The following is a 12,488-nucleotide window of genomic DNA, read 5'->3' as shown; positions in this document are numbered from 1 at the left end:
CAAAATGCCGCAGCGTCGTTTTGCAGTCGGCGACGCCGCCTTCGTTCTCCCATTCGTGTGCTTGCCCGCACAGGCAAGGGCAATATAATAATATTCTCGTAAAAAAAAGGAAATTAAAATAAAAATTAATGTTAACAGTACATCCTACGTTGATCAATCTATTTAAGGCTTTTATAAAAGCATTATTAGTTTTAAGTTTTATACAAAAATTAAAAACTCTTCGTTCATATTGTTAACAATAAAAATTACATATAAAAAAAAAAATCGACGAATTATAACAATCTTTAATGCAAACAATTAAACTATAAAAGAAATAGCTTTTAAGCGAACTCTGCTACTATTTTAACCTGAAGTGTAGTATTGGTTTTGCCAATAGGCGCAGCTGACTTTTATGAAGAAAAGCGGGGAGAAGAGTCCTACAGTCTGGCCATGAATGAGTGAGTGCCATACGATAGGTGGGCGGTGAGCAATTGTACAGGAAGTGCCCCAGAGAGAGAGAGATTGCGATAGAGCGGGGAGAGCCTGGCAAAGTGTGAGAGAAAGCAGGCAGGTGAGAGAAGAGAGTGCTTACAGTGGTGGGATGGAATATTGAGATATCTGATGGTTGCTTTAGCCTTGATATTATTTTGAATAATCTAGTTAACAATAAATAAGCTGCAATATTGTATGTCTATTTATGATTATGAACAAAACTCTTTCCGCTTTCCGAGGGACTACTGTAACCGACATAGAGATGTTATAAAACCAACGTTTCTCGCCATTTTCTTTCTCTCTCAATCCGCTCTCTATTTTTCTCTCCGTGGCGGCGCCAAAAACAGCTGCTTGTTGTTTATTTGTTTGTTTTTGTCGACGTTTGCCGCCTTTTCCTCCGCCGGAGTTTGCTTCTTTGTTGTTTGCCGTACTTGCCACATCTTAAGTGCCGTCGCAGTTTTCACCTAGCTTCTGGAGGTCGGAAAATGGGGGTAGAATCTGTGCCTGGTGTCGCCTCCTTTATGACAGCCGCCACATCAAGTTTTATGGCCTTCAAATTGTTTCCGAAACGTTGCGCTATTGGCAATGTCTGTCCCGGCGGGAAAAGGGGCAGGGGCAGGGGAAAAATGCGCCACTGTGTGTTTTCCCCCCCTTTTCAAGCTTTTCCAGTGTTTTTCCCCGACCTCTTTTATTGCTACTCTATCTGGTGCAGTTTATCTATTGCCGCCCACACGACATTTGCTTAAAGATTTGCTCCATTTCACTTGTTTGCCGTTTCCTGTTTTTTGTATCACTGATTTTGTTTCAATTTTTTTGATCTGTTCAATTGGTTTAAAAATTTCCAGGCTTGTGCACAAAATACTCGATGGGTACAGTTGGCGTATACGTAATATTTCATATTATTTTTCGAAGTCTAGGTTTATTTGCTGGTTTTCAAAATAAATCCCACTTAGGCACGCGCAAATCATTAGTTTAATAGTCACACTGCGTATACGTAATTTTAAGTAATATTTTTTTACTTTTATTTGAACTCTTACTTGTCACAAGTTATCAACAATATATTTTTTATGCAAATTTGTGCTCTCGTTGTCACTAAATGTCATCAATCATGAGCATCATGATGCTCTTACAATAAACCTTTAAAAATAACAATTTGCACAATTCTCGATAATAAATTAAACAAATTTGAACCAAATTAGAACGTGCTAATATCAAAATAAATTTATTTAGGTATTAGTTATTGCAAATAAGGAAGGTAATCAAAGTATAAAATGGCAATCAATAATGATGAATTTGTTTAATTTACTGATTTATATCTATAACTATAATGATTTAACTGTTTAAAAGTCAAATGCATAGTTATAAAAAATAAATCTATGAGAAAAACTTAAGAAATTTGTGATTTAGCAGATTGTGAATACTAAAAGAAAAGTTTTTGCATTATTTTGTGTCAAATCATGAATTTTTCTTATGCCACGTGCTTTAAAAATGTCCAGGATTTTCCAACCGAGCAAGCCCCATGAATTAAGCCATTTTCTCTCTATTTTGTTTATCCCATCTCCATTTTGCTCGGTTGGCTCCTTCTTCTCTGCTTAGCTCGTTCATTAGGAATGGTGTAGTTATTTTTCCACTCCTTTCCACTTCATTTTCCCACTGTCTGCCACTTGGTCTGCCCTTCTCGAGTGCAAATCTTTGCAAAGTATGCATGCGCAAGCTCAAAATAAAAATAAAAACAAAACACAGGAAAAGAAAAACCTTGCGAGGAAAATTCAACTTGAACCGGCTTCAGTTGCTATTTGTGCTTTTGGCATTTTCCTCTTTTCATCTTTTCATCTGCTGCTATTTCTTCTTGTTCATCTGCTGTGCATCTTTGGCCTGCATTGTTTACATTTCTCTCAACGGTTATTTATTTGCCTTTTACTTTTACGTGCGGAAACAGAGGGAAATTCGCCTGGGCTTGTATTTTTCTCTGTTTTTTTGTTTTTTTTTTTTTGCTCTTTTGTTACGGCTGCCTTTGCCTGCGCCTTCTTCCTCTTCCCAGTATTTTTCTGTTGCTTTTTGCAAATGTTTTTTATGGGGTGTTGAAAACCACTTTGTTAAACAAACTGTTCTTTTTCTGCACACAACAAAACATGCGTTTTAAATTAATATCGAATGCCGAATTTGTGGTAACCAAAGAGCAATATGGTCTATTTTAATTAATTTAAAATTACCTTTAAAAACGTCAAAAACGAAATTAATTAAGGCGAAACTAAAAAGTTATATTAAGATACATATTAAAACTTTGGGCTCAAAAAACTAATAATTATGTTGTAGGTCGATTTAAACATGGTACTAACATACATTCTCACATTGAACTTTTTTTAAAATTTCTTTAATTATTTCTAGTTAATCAACGATTTCTCTCTGTGTAGCCAACTTGTTTTGCCTCCTTTTATCACTATTTCCCATGGCACGCCGCTTTCTTTCTCTCCCTTTCCTAGTGTTATAAAGAAGCCTTAAAGACCTCAAAAGGGCAAGTTCCATAATTTGTATTGGCATTGTGGGGTTTCGCCCTGTTTCACCTGATTCACCTTTTCTAATTATTTGATTGGCGATAAGAGGGCTGGGATTGCGTAATATAAATAGCGATAAATGGATGACGCTGAACGTTAATGGGCCTGGTCTTTATAAAGCATTTTGAGGGACCCGCTTTTCCCGAATGGGATGTGCCAAAGTGCCTTAAATGGGAATGTGTTTGCTTTGCTAATCTAATCAAACATTTAATATATGTTTGAAAAGGTTTTTGTAAAACAAACAGCTGTAGACGATTAGTCACGAAACTAAACCAGTTTAAAACTTCAAGAACACACAGTATTCGAGTGGAAACATTTTTTGAATCACAAATCCTTATCTAGGCGGATTTTCCAAATGCGTATTTGCTCACTTCAGAAGAGCTAATCACACATATAGTATATTTATTTACATACTGCATCAGTGATGTTTTATCTTATTAAGCTATCTATCTGCTTAGCTATTTTGTTAACATTCTAACGAACGTTCAACTTTCAAGCAAATCCCTTTTGAAAGAAACTCCTATATCTAAATTAAACCAAACACATACTGACACCAATACTGATTCTTTCGCACTAGAAATTCCCAAACAAACAAGAACATACACATCCATCTTAAAGCTAAATCCGGATTTCTGCTCAGACAACCGCATCCAGCCGTTACCTCCCTTCGATACCAGGACATTCGGCTGTCTCGGATTGGTAACATTTCCGACACCACGTGCTGCCAGTGAAGGTCAACCGCTGCGTCTCTGCCGGCGTGGGAGTACGAGTGGGTGGGGTGGGGATTATATTATTTTGGGGATAATTTGGGGATATTTGGGGATTATTTTGTCGCAGTACTGTAGCTGAGTTTGTGACTCCTATCTCGGTTTTCCCCCTCCTCAGTCCCCTTGACCTTAACCCCCGCCCATTTTCCCGACGCCCGCGGTCTGCCCCAACTTTGTTGTTTTCGTTGTGCGTGGTCGCTGCTGCTGGCATTACATTGTTTGCCTTTGTTTAGCGGTATAGACCGCCTCGGCCACCTCTTTTCCGCCGGGCTTTGTCTGCGACTCTTTCTCTTTTCCGACGAATGCAGCTGCAGATGAAACTTTTCACCAAATTACCCTCTGGGGAATAGGACACTATAGTTAAACAAAACTACCAAACAAACCGGTCGCCCTTGACTGGGATATTAATAATAAATAAACCATACAATCGCGATAAACAATAAATTCAAAAAATATTTACTCTGTAAGCCTATAGTATTACACTCAAATGTGTGTAATAATAACACAATCGGGTCTCTAAAATAATAATAATAATAAATAATATAATAATATTCATAAGAATTTTTATGGTAGTTTTTATAAAATACAAAAATGTTCATTGATATTCAAATCGAAAAGAAAGGGTATAAAATATCCGCCATGCTTAAAAAAAAAAAACTCCACTCGGCAATTTTGACTATCTGTGTACAGCTTTTGGCCAGAAAGTTAGTTGGCAACAGTGTTGCGCCGGATCCGTCGGCCGTGTTGTTGTTGACATTGTAACTATTACAGTTAACTGTGGAGCAGAGTGGAATCCACGTAGGAAAAACTCGGGGGAAGCTGTTACATGGGAAATATTTGTACGACAGGAAATGCGCAAATATTGCAGCAAGGAGCGGCGCATGGAGATGGATTCGCTGATGGGTGTTTCGTTTTAAAGAATTCGCCAAAGTTTTGTCTTCGTGGGCGGATGGGAGTTGCAGTTGCCGGGGGATAGTTGGAAAATTGTTTTCCCGACACGTGTTTCTGTGAGGGAAATGGCTTTAGTTTTAGTTTCGAGCTTGAGTTTGAGTTTTGCCTCTGTTCGGGTTTCTATTTCTCGTTTGCAGGTGCGTCAAGGTAGGGTAGCTAACTGGGTTAAAAGTTGGCTTACTTGGCTAAGCGAGTCCAATAGATGCGCCCGAAATTCAGTTGAGTATTTTTAATAGCTTATGGCCACCAAAGGGCTACTGCCAACAACCCTTGACCACTAATTAGTATGGCATTTTCAGCGGCTATCGGGAAGTTGGGTTTATTTATTGGCCGGCGGGTTCATTAAAATGGCAAACAAAGTAAATAAAGCCGGCTGGAAAATAGAACGAAAAGTTATCCAGTAGCTTTAGCATATTGGCACTGTTTTTTCTCTCAGCGTTTTTATTTGTTTTGGTTGGCGTTTTGGTTTTTCAGCGGTGGTGGCACACAAATTTTGCTTTAATTGAATTTTCTCGCCGTCTTTATTGAAATTACATTTTTAATGGCATTAATATTTCAAACGATTTTTGTGGATATTTGTTTTTATCGTCCTGTCAAGTGTCGCTCAGCGAATTGTTAATGGAACATAAATATTTGATTGGTTTGCCGCGAAAAGAGATTTTCTAGAAATAATTGAAAAAAAGCACAGATATTTTACGCCTTCTTTAAAACATTGCGCCTACATAATGCCAACGATTTATGCAATTGTTGGTTTTAATTTACGACATATTTAACTGCATTCGGTTAACCATTTCCCAAAGTAATTCAAATAAATTGCAATTGATCAGCATTAATAAATATTTGTACTTTTTGTGTATTTCACGCAAGCATTTATGATTTATAGCGAGCAATAACATTCGGGGGAAATTAAATTATCAGCATGGTCAGCTTTTATATCAGCTTATAGCTTATCAAAAGAGTTCAAAAGCAAGAAAACAATAATCAAAAATATATAACGATTGAAGGGTAATGACTAGTTAATACCCTATAAGTTTTAAATGATTTATTTAATATTAAAGAATTATTAGCATATACTATACAATATATATCTTAAAAAATTTATGATCAATTAAAATCAAACTTTTTTGTACATTTATTCAGTTCAGTTCAAGACAATTTGTTTAAAAATATCTCTTGATAATCAACTATCAGCATATGGTTTTCCTCTGCTGGATTACAGGGTATCACGACCGAACCACATTTTAGGTGACTAATTGGCCACGAAAGTGGGAAAAACCAGCACATGAATTTCATGCAATTTTATGGCCAATTAGTGGTATCTCATAAACTGTTTCTCCTGGCCAAAAAAGTCGACAGAAATGCGGCCTAGGACAGCCTATAGATAGCGATCTCTATCACAGAAACCACAGAAAAATATTCGGCTAAAATTGAGCGAGAGAAGTGGAAACTAGATTTCAAAGAAATTCTTTGAAATGCGTTTCGATTTCAAATTGAAACCAATTACGCCAGAAGAAAAGTTGAAAAATAGAAAAATAATTCTCAAAGCAAGTTGTGAGCCGAGCGAAATTGCTTTTTGTTAAATGACCAACAATTTTTTTCTCCATCTCGTCAAAGAATTTGCTTCCTCCTTTGCAGTCGAGATTTCCAGTTCTCCCCCCATCGCCCCTCGTTTAATGCCATTAACAGCTTGTCAAAGCCATGGCCAAAGTCGTGAGTTATTAAAAAATCAGTGAATGGTCTTAAGCACCTGGTGCGAAGGTAGCTGGCAGTGGGATAAGGGAGGCAAAAACTTTTGCCACGATTGCTGCAGCAAGAAAACTGAATGAGTTTCACTTTGGTTTAAATGGATATTGTAACTATGATACATTATGATATAAAACTAGTAGCTATTTTGGTAAGTAATAATATTCTAAAACAATAATGTATTCATTTAAATATCCAAATTTTTAAGTATAATCTCTTTTATACTCAAACCAAAACTAATTAAATTAATTTTCTATACCAACATTTCTAACAGAGTTTGTACAATTGGTGTTGTGTACTAGAAATTTCTTTGAGTGCATGCCAAAAAGTTTCAAAGCCTGTCTTTTGGCCCGGCTTTTCTGGCCCTCTCTCTCTTCTTGACTCAATCGGTCTTCTTTCTTTGCTGGCTGTTTTTTATGGCTTTCAGTGCGGTACTTCTTCTTGACATTTTTAACTAGCCCACTTCTGCAGTCGCAGTCTCGTTGAGAAATGTAATTGCAACTCAAGTGCTTAACGACACCCCCATATGAACAGAAATAAATGTATACATATGTTCTCATATCTGCACATATATAGTACGTTGCAATATTGATATTATTAATATTTATTATTATTAATATTGATATTATTAATCATACGAAAGTTGCAATTTTTTCAAGGTGCTCATGCTTACTACTACAATTTTATATAATTTAATTTATAATTTTGTAAATATTTAAGCATATAAATATAGTATTAGGATTAAACAGATTATCAAAGTAGAGACCGAACTTTAACTTTTAAGTTCTTCAAAAATACCGGTTTCACTAATCACAGAAAGCATAAATATTTCAAAAGAAACTCGTATTAGTTTTAAATTTCAGAGAAACCAAAAGTGATGTTTGAAATGCAAGATCATCCATTCAGCACCTTTGAAACCCACTGTACGCACATAGAGTATGGATTTATGTACATATGTATATCTGTGTAGAATGTCTTGTGGCTGACTGACAGTCACGGGTCTATTTCAGTTAATTATCGCAAGCCACGGGCAGGTTAAAAGGGGGAGGGGGGGTTGCTTAGAGCCAAAGGGGATGGGGTGGGGTCCAAGTATAACCACCCCGCACCTTCCCCTCGACGCCTCCCTTTATTGACTGACATTTCGCCTCGAATGATCTAATCAAAAACAAGTTGAATTTGAATTGTTGTTGGCGGTAATGTCATTGTTTTTGTTGGCTTGTCACTGGAACAGAACCGCTTTATAAGGCCCAAAGGTAGGGCGAGGGCAGGGGGAGGGACTTTCGGGGCACAGTGTTATGACACTCGCCTATATTTAGACTAATGTACAGCCAAATCGGATCGTGTGCGCTTCTAGATATTGCATTCTCCCTCTATCTGCCAGTCGCCCATGGACAATAAATTTTTATAATATTTTTATTTCGGTTGACATCGAATTTGCTCAGCTATATTTAGTACTTAATAGTTGTTGCTGAATTACTGAGGTATACACAATTAATTAACTATAAATACTTATTAGACACGTGTACATGTGTTCACGCTTAAACGGAATAGTTTTCTATTTGACTAATTTTATCACAAGGCATAAACAAATAAGACATAATTGTAGTTTGTTGCTATATTAAAATAATTTATTAAATTTTCATTCTAATTGCTTTTTCTATTTCTTCCCCTTTAAATTCCTTACTTTGATAATAATGTTATCACGCATTTTTTTAATATTTCCTTATTGGGTTGCGATTTCCCAACTTTATTAATTGACCAATAAAAAAATGTAGTGATAACTTGACACTCGGTTATCAATATCAGTTAGCTGGGGCGACAAGAAAAACCCCATGACCAAATACAATATGTATATATTAATATGAATGTGTATGATTTCCAGCTAAAATATTTTCAATTTGGTTTTTGTTTGCTCTTTTTGCTAGATGGCTCTAATCATATCTGGAACATATGACCGAAGTTGAGTGACAAGCCTTTGTTTTAGCATGCCACAACACAACAGCAATGAAAACTGGAAAAAACAGTTAAATAATCACAACAACAATGGCAAAAAAAAAAATTCTATTTATTTTGTTTATCTTCCGACTGCGTTGACAGTATTTGTTTCTCTATCGCAAATCAGCTGAAAAAAGAGCCACACAAAAACGTATCACAAAGTCGGTTGGCAATTAGAAAAAGCGTGAAATATTCACGAGACAGACTGGGAATTGCGGTTAGCAATAGAGAGGTAAAAATCGCGTGCGGGGTCATCAACTGGCTGAGACCCCAAGGGCAATATGCCCCTTTTGAAGAATAAACTTTATGCCGCAACAATGATAAATAACAACAAGAGTAAGCCCCTAGAAATAAACTGGAAAAAGAAGCAGCAAAAATGCTAGAGCAACACAAAATAGAAGAGATTGAACAAAGACCAGAAGTTTGATTAATGGATACGCTGGGTGAAACTGGGGGGAGATCGCCTAACTTGGTCGAAGGAAAAATTATGAGAGAAATGAAAAAGTTTCCTCACAACAAGGAAATTGCTCTGCAGAAGTATGGGGCCAACTTCCAACAGGCTAATTGCCGGACTTGGATGATAAAATGGCTGACGAGAGAAGAGCTCAGGCAGATAAGAGGTGAAATTAAATTCCCTTCGGGGGGCACAAGCAACAGGTAAAGGTCAGAGGTCGAATTCTCGAGTTGGAAAGAAATGTGCATTCCGTTTTGGGTGAAAGCATTTTGCCATTTGCCATTACGTTAATGGGAATTGACATAAACTGCAAGTTTTTGCTTATTACACATATTTTCAACAATTAGACTAACATGAAGTATAAATGAAGAAGTAAAAGAAGTATAGAAGTACACAAAGTTCTGGTCCTAAACTTCACTAGCCTATACAAGTTATACTATCTTTTGTTTCTAGATAACTACACAAACTGTCATAGAAACTATAAAATGGCCGGAAGTCCAACAAATGTCAAAATAATTCAAATTTCGCTAGCCCCAAAAGTCAAAAACTTCACTTTGATCTCACTCTCTCTTTCCGTTTTTCATCTCCCTTGCTGCCCGCATAACTTTTGCCATTCGCCCCCAGAAATGAGGGGGTAAAATTAGGGGAGAACAGCATAAACAAAACAAAAAGCGCAATAAAATGAAAATACGAGTAGCTTTCGAGCTATTAGCTGGCAATTAAAACGGCAAATGAACTTTCAACTCGGCAGACAGAGCAGCAAATAGCCAAAAAACTAAACCAAGCCAAAGAAAGTAAACAAACCGGCGATAAAGTCAAAGCCCCAAACTTCTACTTCTGCTAGCAGTCGCAGCAAAAAGAACTGAGACAGCCGCAAATTAGTAAACAAAAGCACAATTGTTTGCCATGTTTAAGGGCGGTGGGGGCGTGGCTGTGGGCGTGGGACTTTCGCACTAACAAAACCAAAACAACGTTGACACCCACATCCAACTATCCAACAGAAAAGTTGTTCTTGCTGTTGTGCAATTTTCGGGCTTGCCAAACTCTGGGATAAACAAAAAAGAATTCACAGAACGGCTAACAATGCCAAACGAAACTGGCACAAAGTTTCCTCTTCCATGTGATAATAATGAGCCAGAATGGCCAGCGGAACAAGCCGGGCCAAAACAAGCCTATTTAACACTACTGGCTGGCTAATTTGCACTGAAACTCTAGCTGGTTGAAGGGCCAAAGGCCACAGATGGGTCAGCAAGTGGCAAGAAGGTCAACGGCGATTCGCGAATTCGATAGCAATAATTTGAGGGCCAGATACGAAACTTAAACAAAGTTTTACAACTCAAACTAGGGACTGTGTAACTAAACTTTCTGTAGAACTCAATACTTTAGCTCTTTTTATTTAACTTCTAACTTGTAATTTAAGTGTAATCCTTTTTAAGATGTATAGATACTTTGCAACTTTCAATATATCTATATATATAAATTCTAATAGAGACTCGATATCTCTTTAAATTCTAATAGATACATATTTCTTGGATGAACTTTGTTCGTTAGTTACTTTGCAATACCTCCAGTTTTAGCCTAATGACTTTGTATATTACACATTCTATATATTAGCTGCTCGATCATTCCCATTTTGAATTGCTTTTTAAATAGGTATGCAATATTCCATCACCTCAGAGGTTACTAGTTTTCTTTGCATTCCGAAAAGAACATTCATCGGCACTCGTGTCGTTCTCAATCAAAGGTGGTTATATTCAGAACCTTATCTAATCATATTGTTCGGTGGAGGGTTCCGAGAATTGTCCACCTCTCGGTTCCCTTTTCTTTACCATTTCCATCGGCGGGTCCATTCCCGGTGCCCTCCGCTTCCCTCGAGTACGAGTAATCATCTCGACAGCAGACACAATGGGATAACAAAAGTTTCGCCTCGTCTCTGTCCAGTTTGTTGCCTGCGTTTCCCTCGCTCGTCTTTCTTGGCCCATTTTCCATGACTTTCGGACGGGTAATTCACGTGGCACTAATTGAATTAGTTAACTGACTTTTGAGTCAGTCGAGTCTTTATCCCTGTACTTGAAAACGAAACCGTTAGGCATGATGAACTTGCAATAGAATGCAAAGTGCGCAATTAACAAGTGGCCGGGAAGAAGCAAATAACGCTTTAATAAGTAAACCCTAACCAACTAACTGAAGGGCCTGTTGGGAAGTTTGTCATGTTCGAGGTTCTTGTTCTTGGACTTCTGTCTCAACTCAACAGCTGCTGTGTTGCAAACCGATGAACATATGTTAGCAAACAAGCGGGAAGGGGGAGGGGGCTGCGGTCGAGACTTCCTCATTGTCAAATTTCAATTTAAGGAATCGAATTTCGAACACAATTTGAAGTACACGCAGACAAATTTCGAGTAGTTGGTATTTAACTTTTATTTCGATCGTCATATATTTCCTTCGTATGCCATGTTTGTAAAAAACTTAAAAATGCAACCATGTATGTTTAAAAACAGGAAGAAGGGCTATAACAAATGTTTATATGAAGGAAAAAGGTCCTTCTATGACGATGTTTTATATTAAGTTGATTCTCTATCGACATTAATAATAAGTTTAAGGGATACACAGTAAAAGGATCTCCACATTTAGGAATCTAAACACTGATTATGTAAACAGTAGATTAAAAAGAGCTCCTTATTAAAATGGCACAGCAACGGAAGCTAATCAAGCTGGAATTAATATGATCTTAACCCATTAAATCCAAACTGTATCATTAAAATATAATCCAGTTGAAGCATCATCACTTTTATCTCTTCTCTATTTGAAGTGATTTGGTTTAATTCATTCACCACTTTTATGGCCAACTTTTCTGAGAAATATACTTAATCTCTGACCCCAAAGGAGATGATTAAACCAGGAAAATCGTACCGAAAGATTAGGAACTGGAGTGTGGGACAGAATCCTTGGCGATTAAAGCGCTTGAAATGCCCACACACCATAAATTAAAGCCAACAAAAGCGGGCGCTGATTAGTTGGCCATCGATGTCAGCCAGGTAAATAACAAAGTTTAACAAATTACGTCAGGCTCGAGTCGAAACGGCCAATAAAAAATTTGCAAATCAATGCAAATGACGGGGCCAGCAACGAGCGACTGGGCGAGGGGGGATTGGGAACCGAGGGGGGTGGGGCATTGATAGGTGGCGGCACACAAAACCGAAAACAGAATTAATTAAGCAAAGTGTGATGGGAGCGGGCAGGCGGAGGGCGGAAAGGGGGAGGGCCCGAGATTGGCTAAAGATGTCAGTGTGTCACAAGGATGCCGATAAACGAGTTTTTCCCTCTTTCGATTTTGAATATTAGACAAATTGAATTAGTTTTTTTTTCTTTTTTTTTTTTTGCAACCGAAACAGGAAAAACGGGAAAGCTCAGCGAAATGCTGATAAAGAAGTTGAAATGCTCTGCAAAAGTCTGTAATACCAAAATTAAGCTCAAAAAATCATTTCTCATTATTTATTTCATTAAAATGTTAATAAGGGTTATACCAATTACTACATTTAATTGAATTTTATA

At 37.3% G+C, this 12,488-nt stretch overlaps 1 protein-coding gene across 5 annotated transcripts in view; it reads right to left on the bottom strand.

Annotated features, from left to right (window-relative positions):
* Positions 1–12,488, bottom strand: part of LOC6738583 (protein phosphatase 1 regulatory subunit 16A) — a 41,912-nt gene that overhangs the window by 27,063 nt on the left and 2,361 nt on the right. The window lies entirely within an intron of this gene.

Source organism: Drosophila simulans, chromosome 3L (assembly GCF_016746395.2).
Source record: "Drosophila simulans strain w501 chromosome 3L, Prin_Dsim_3.1, whole genome shotgun sequence".
NCBI lineage: Eukaryota > Metazoa > Arthropoda > Insecta > Diptera > Drosophilidae > Drosophila > Drosophila simulans.
This window is presented reverse-complemented; position numbering and strand designations above follow the sequence as displayed.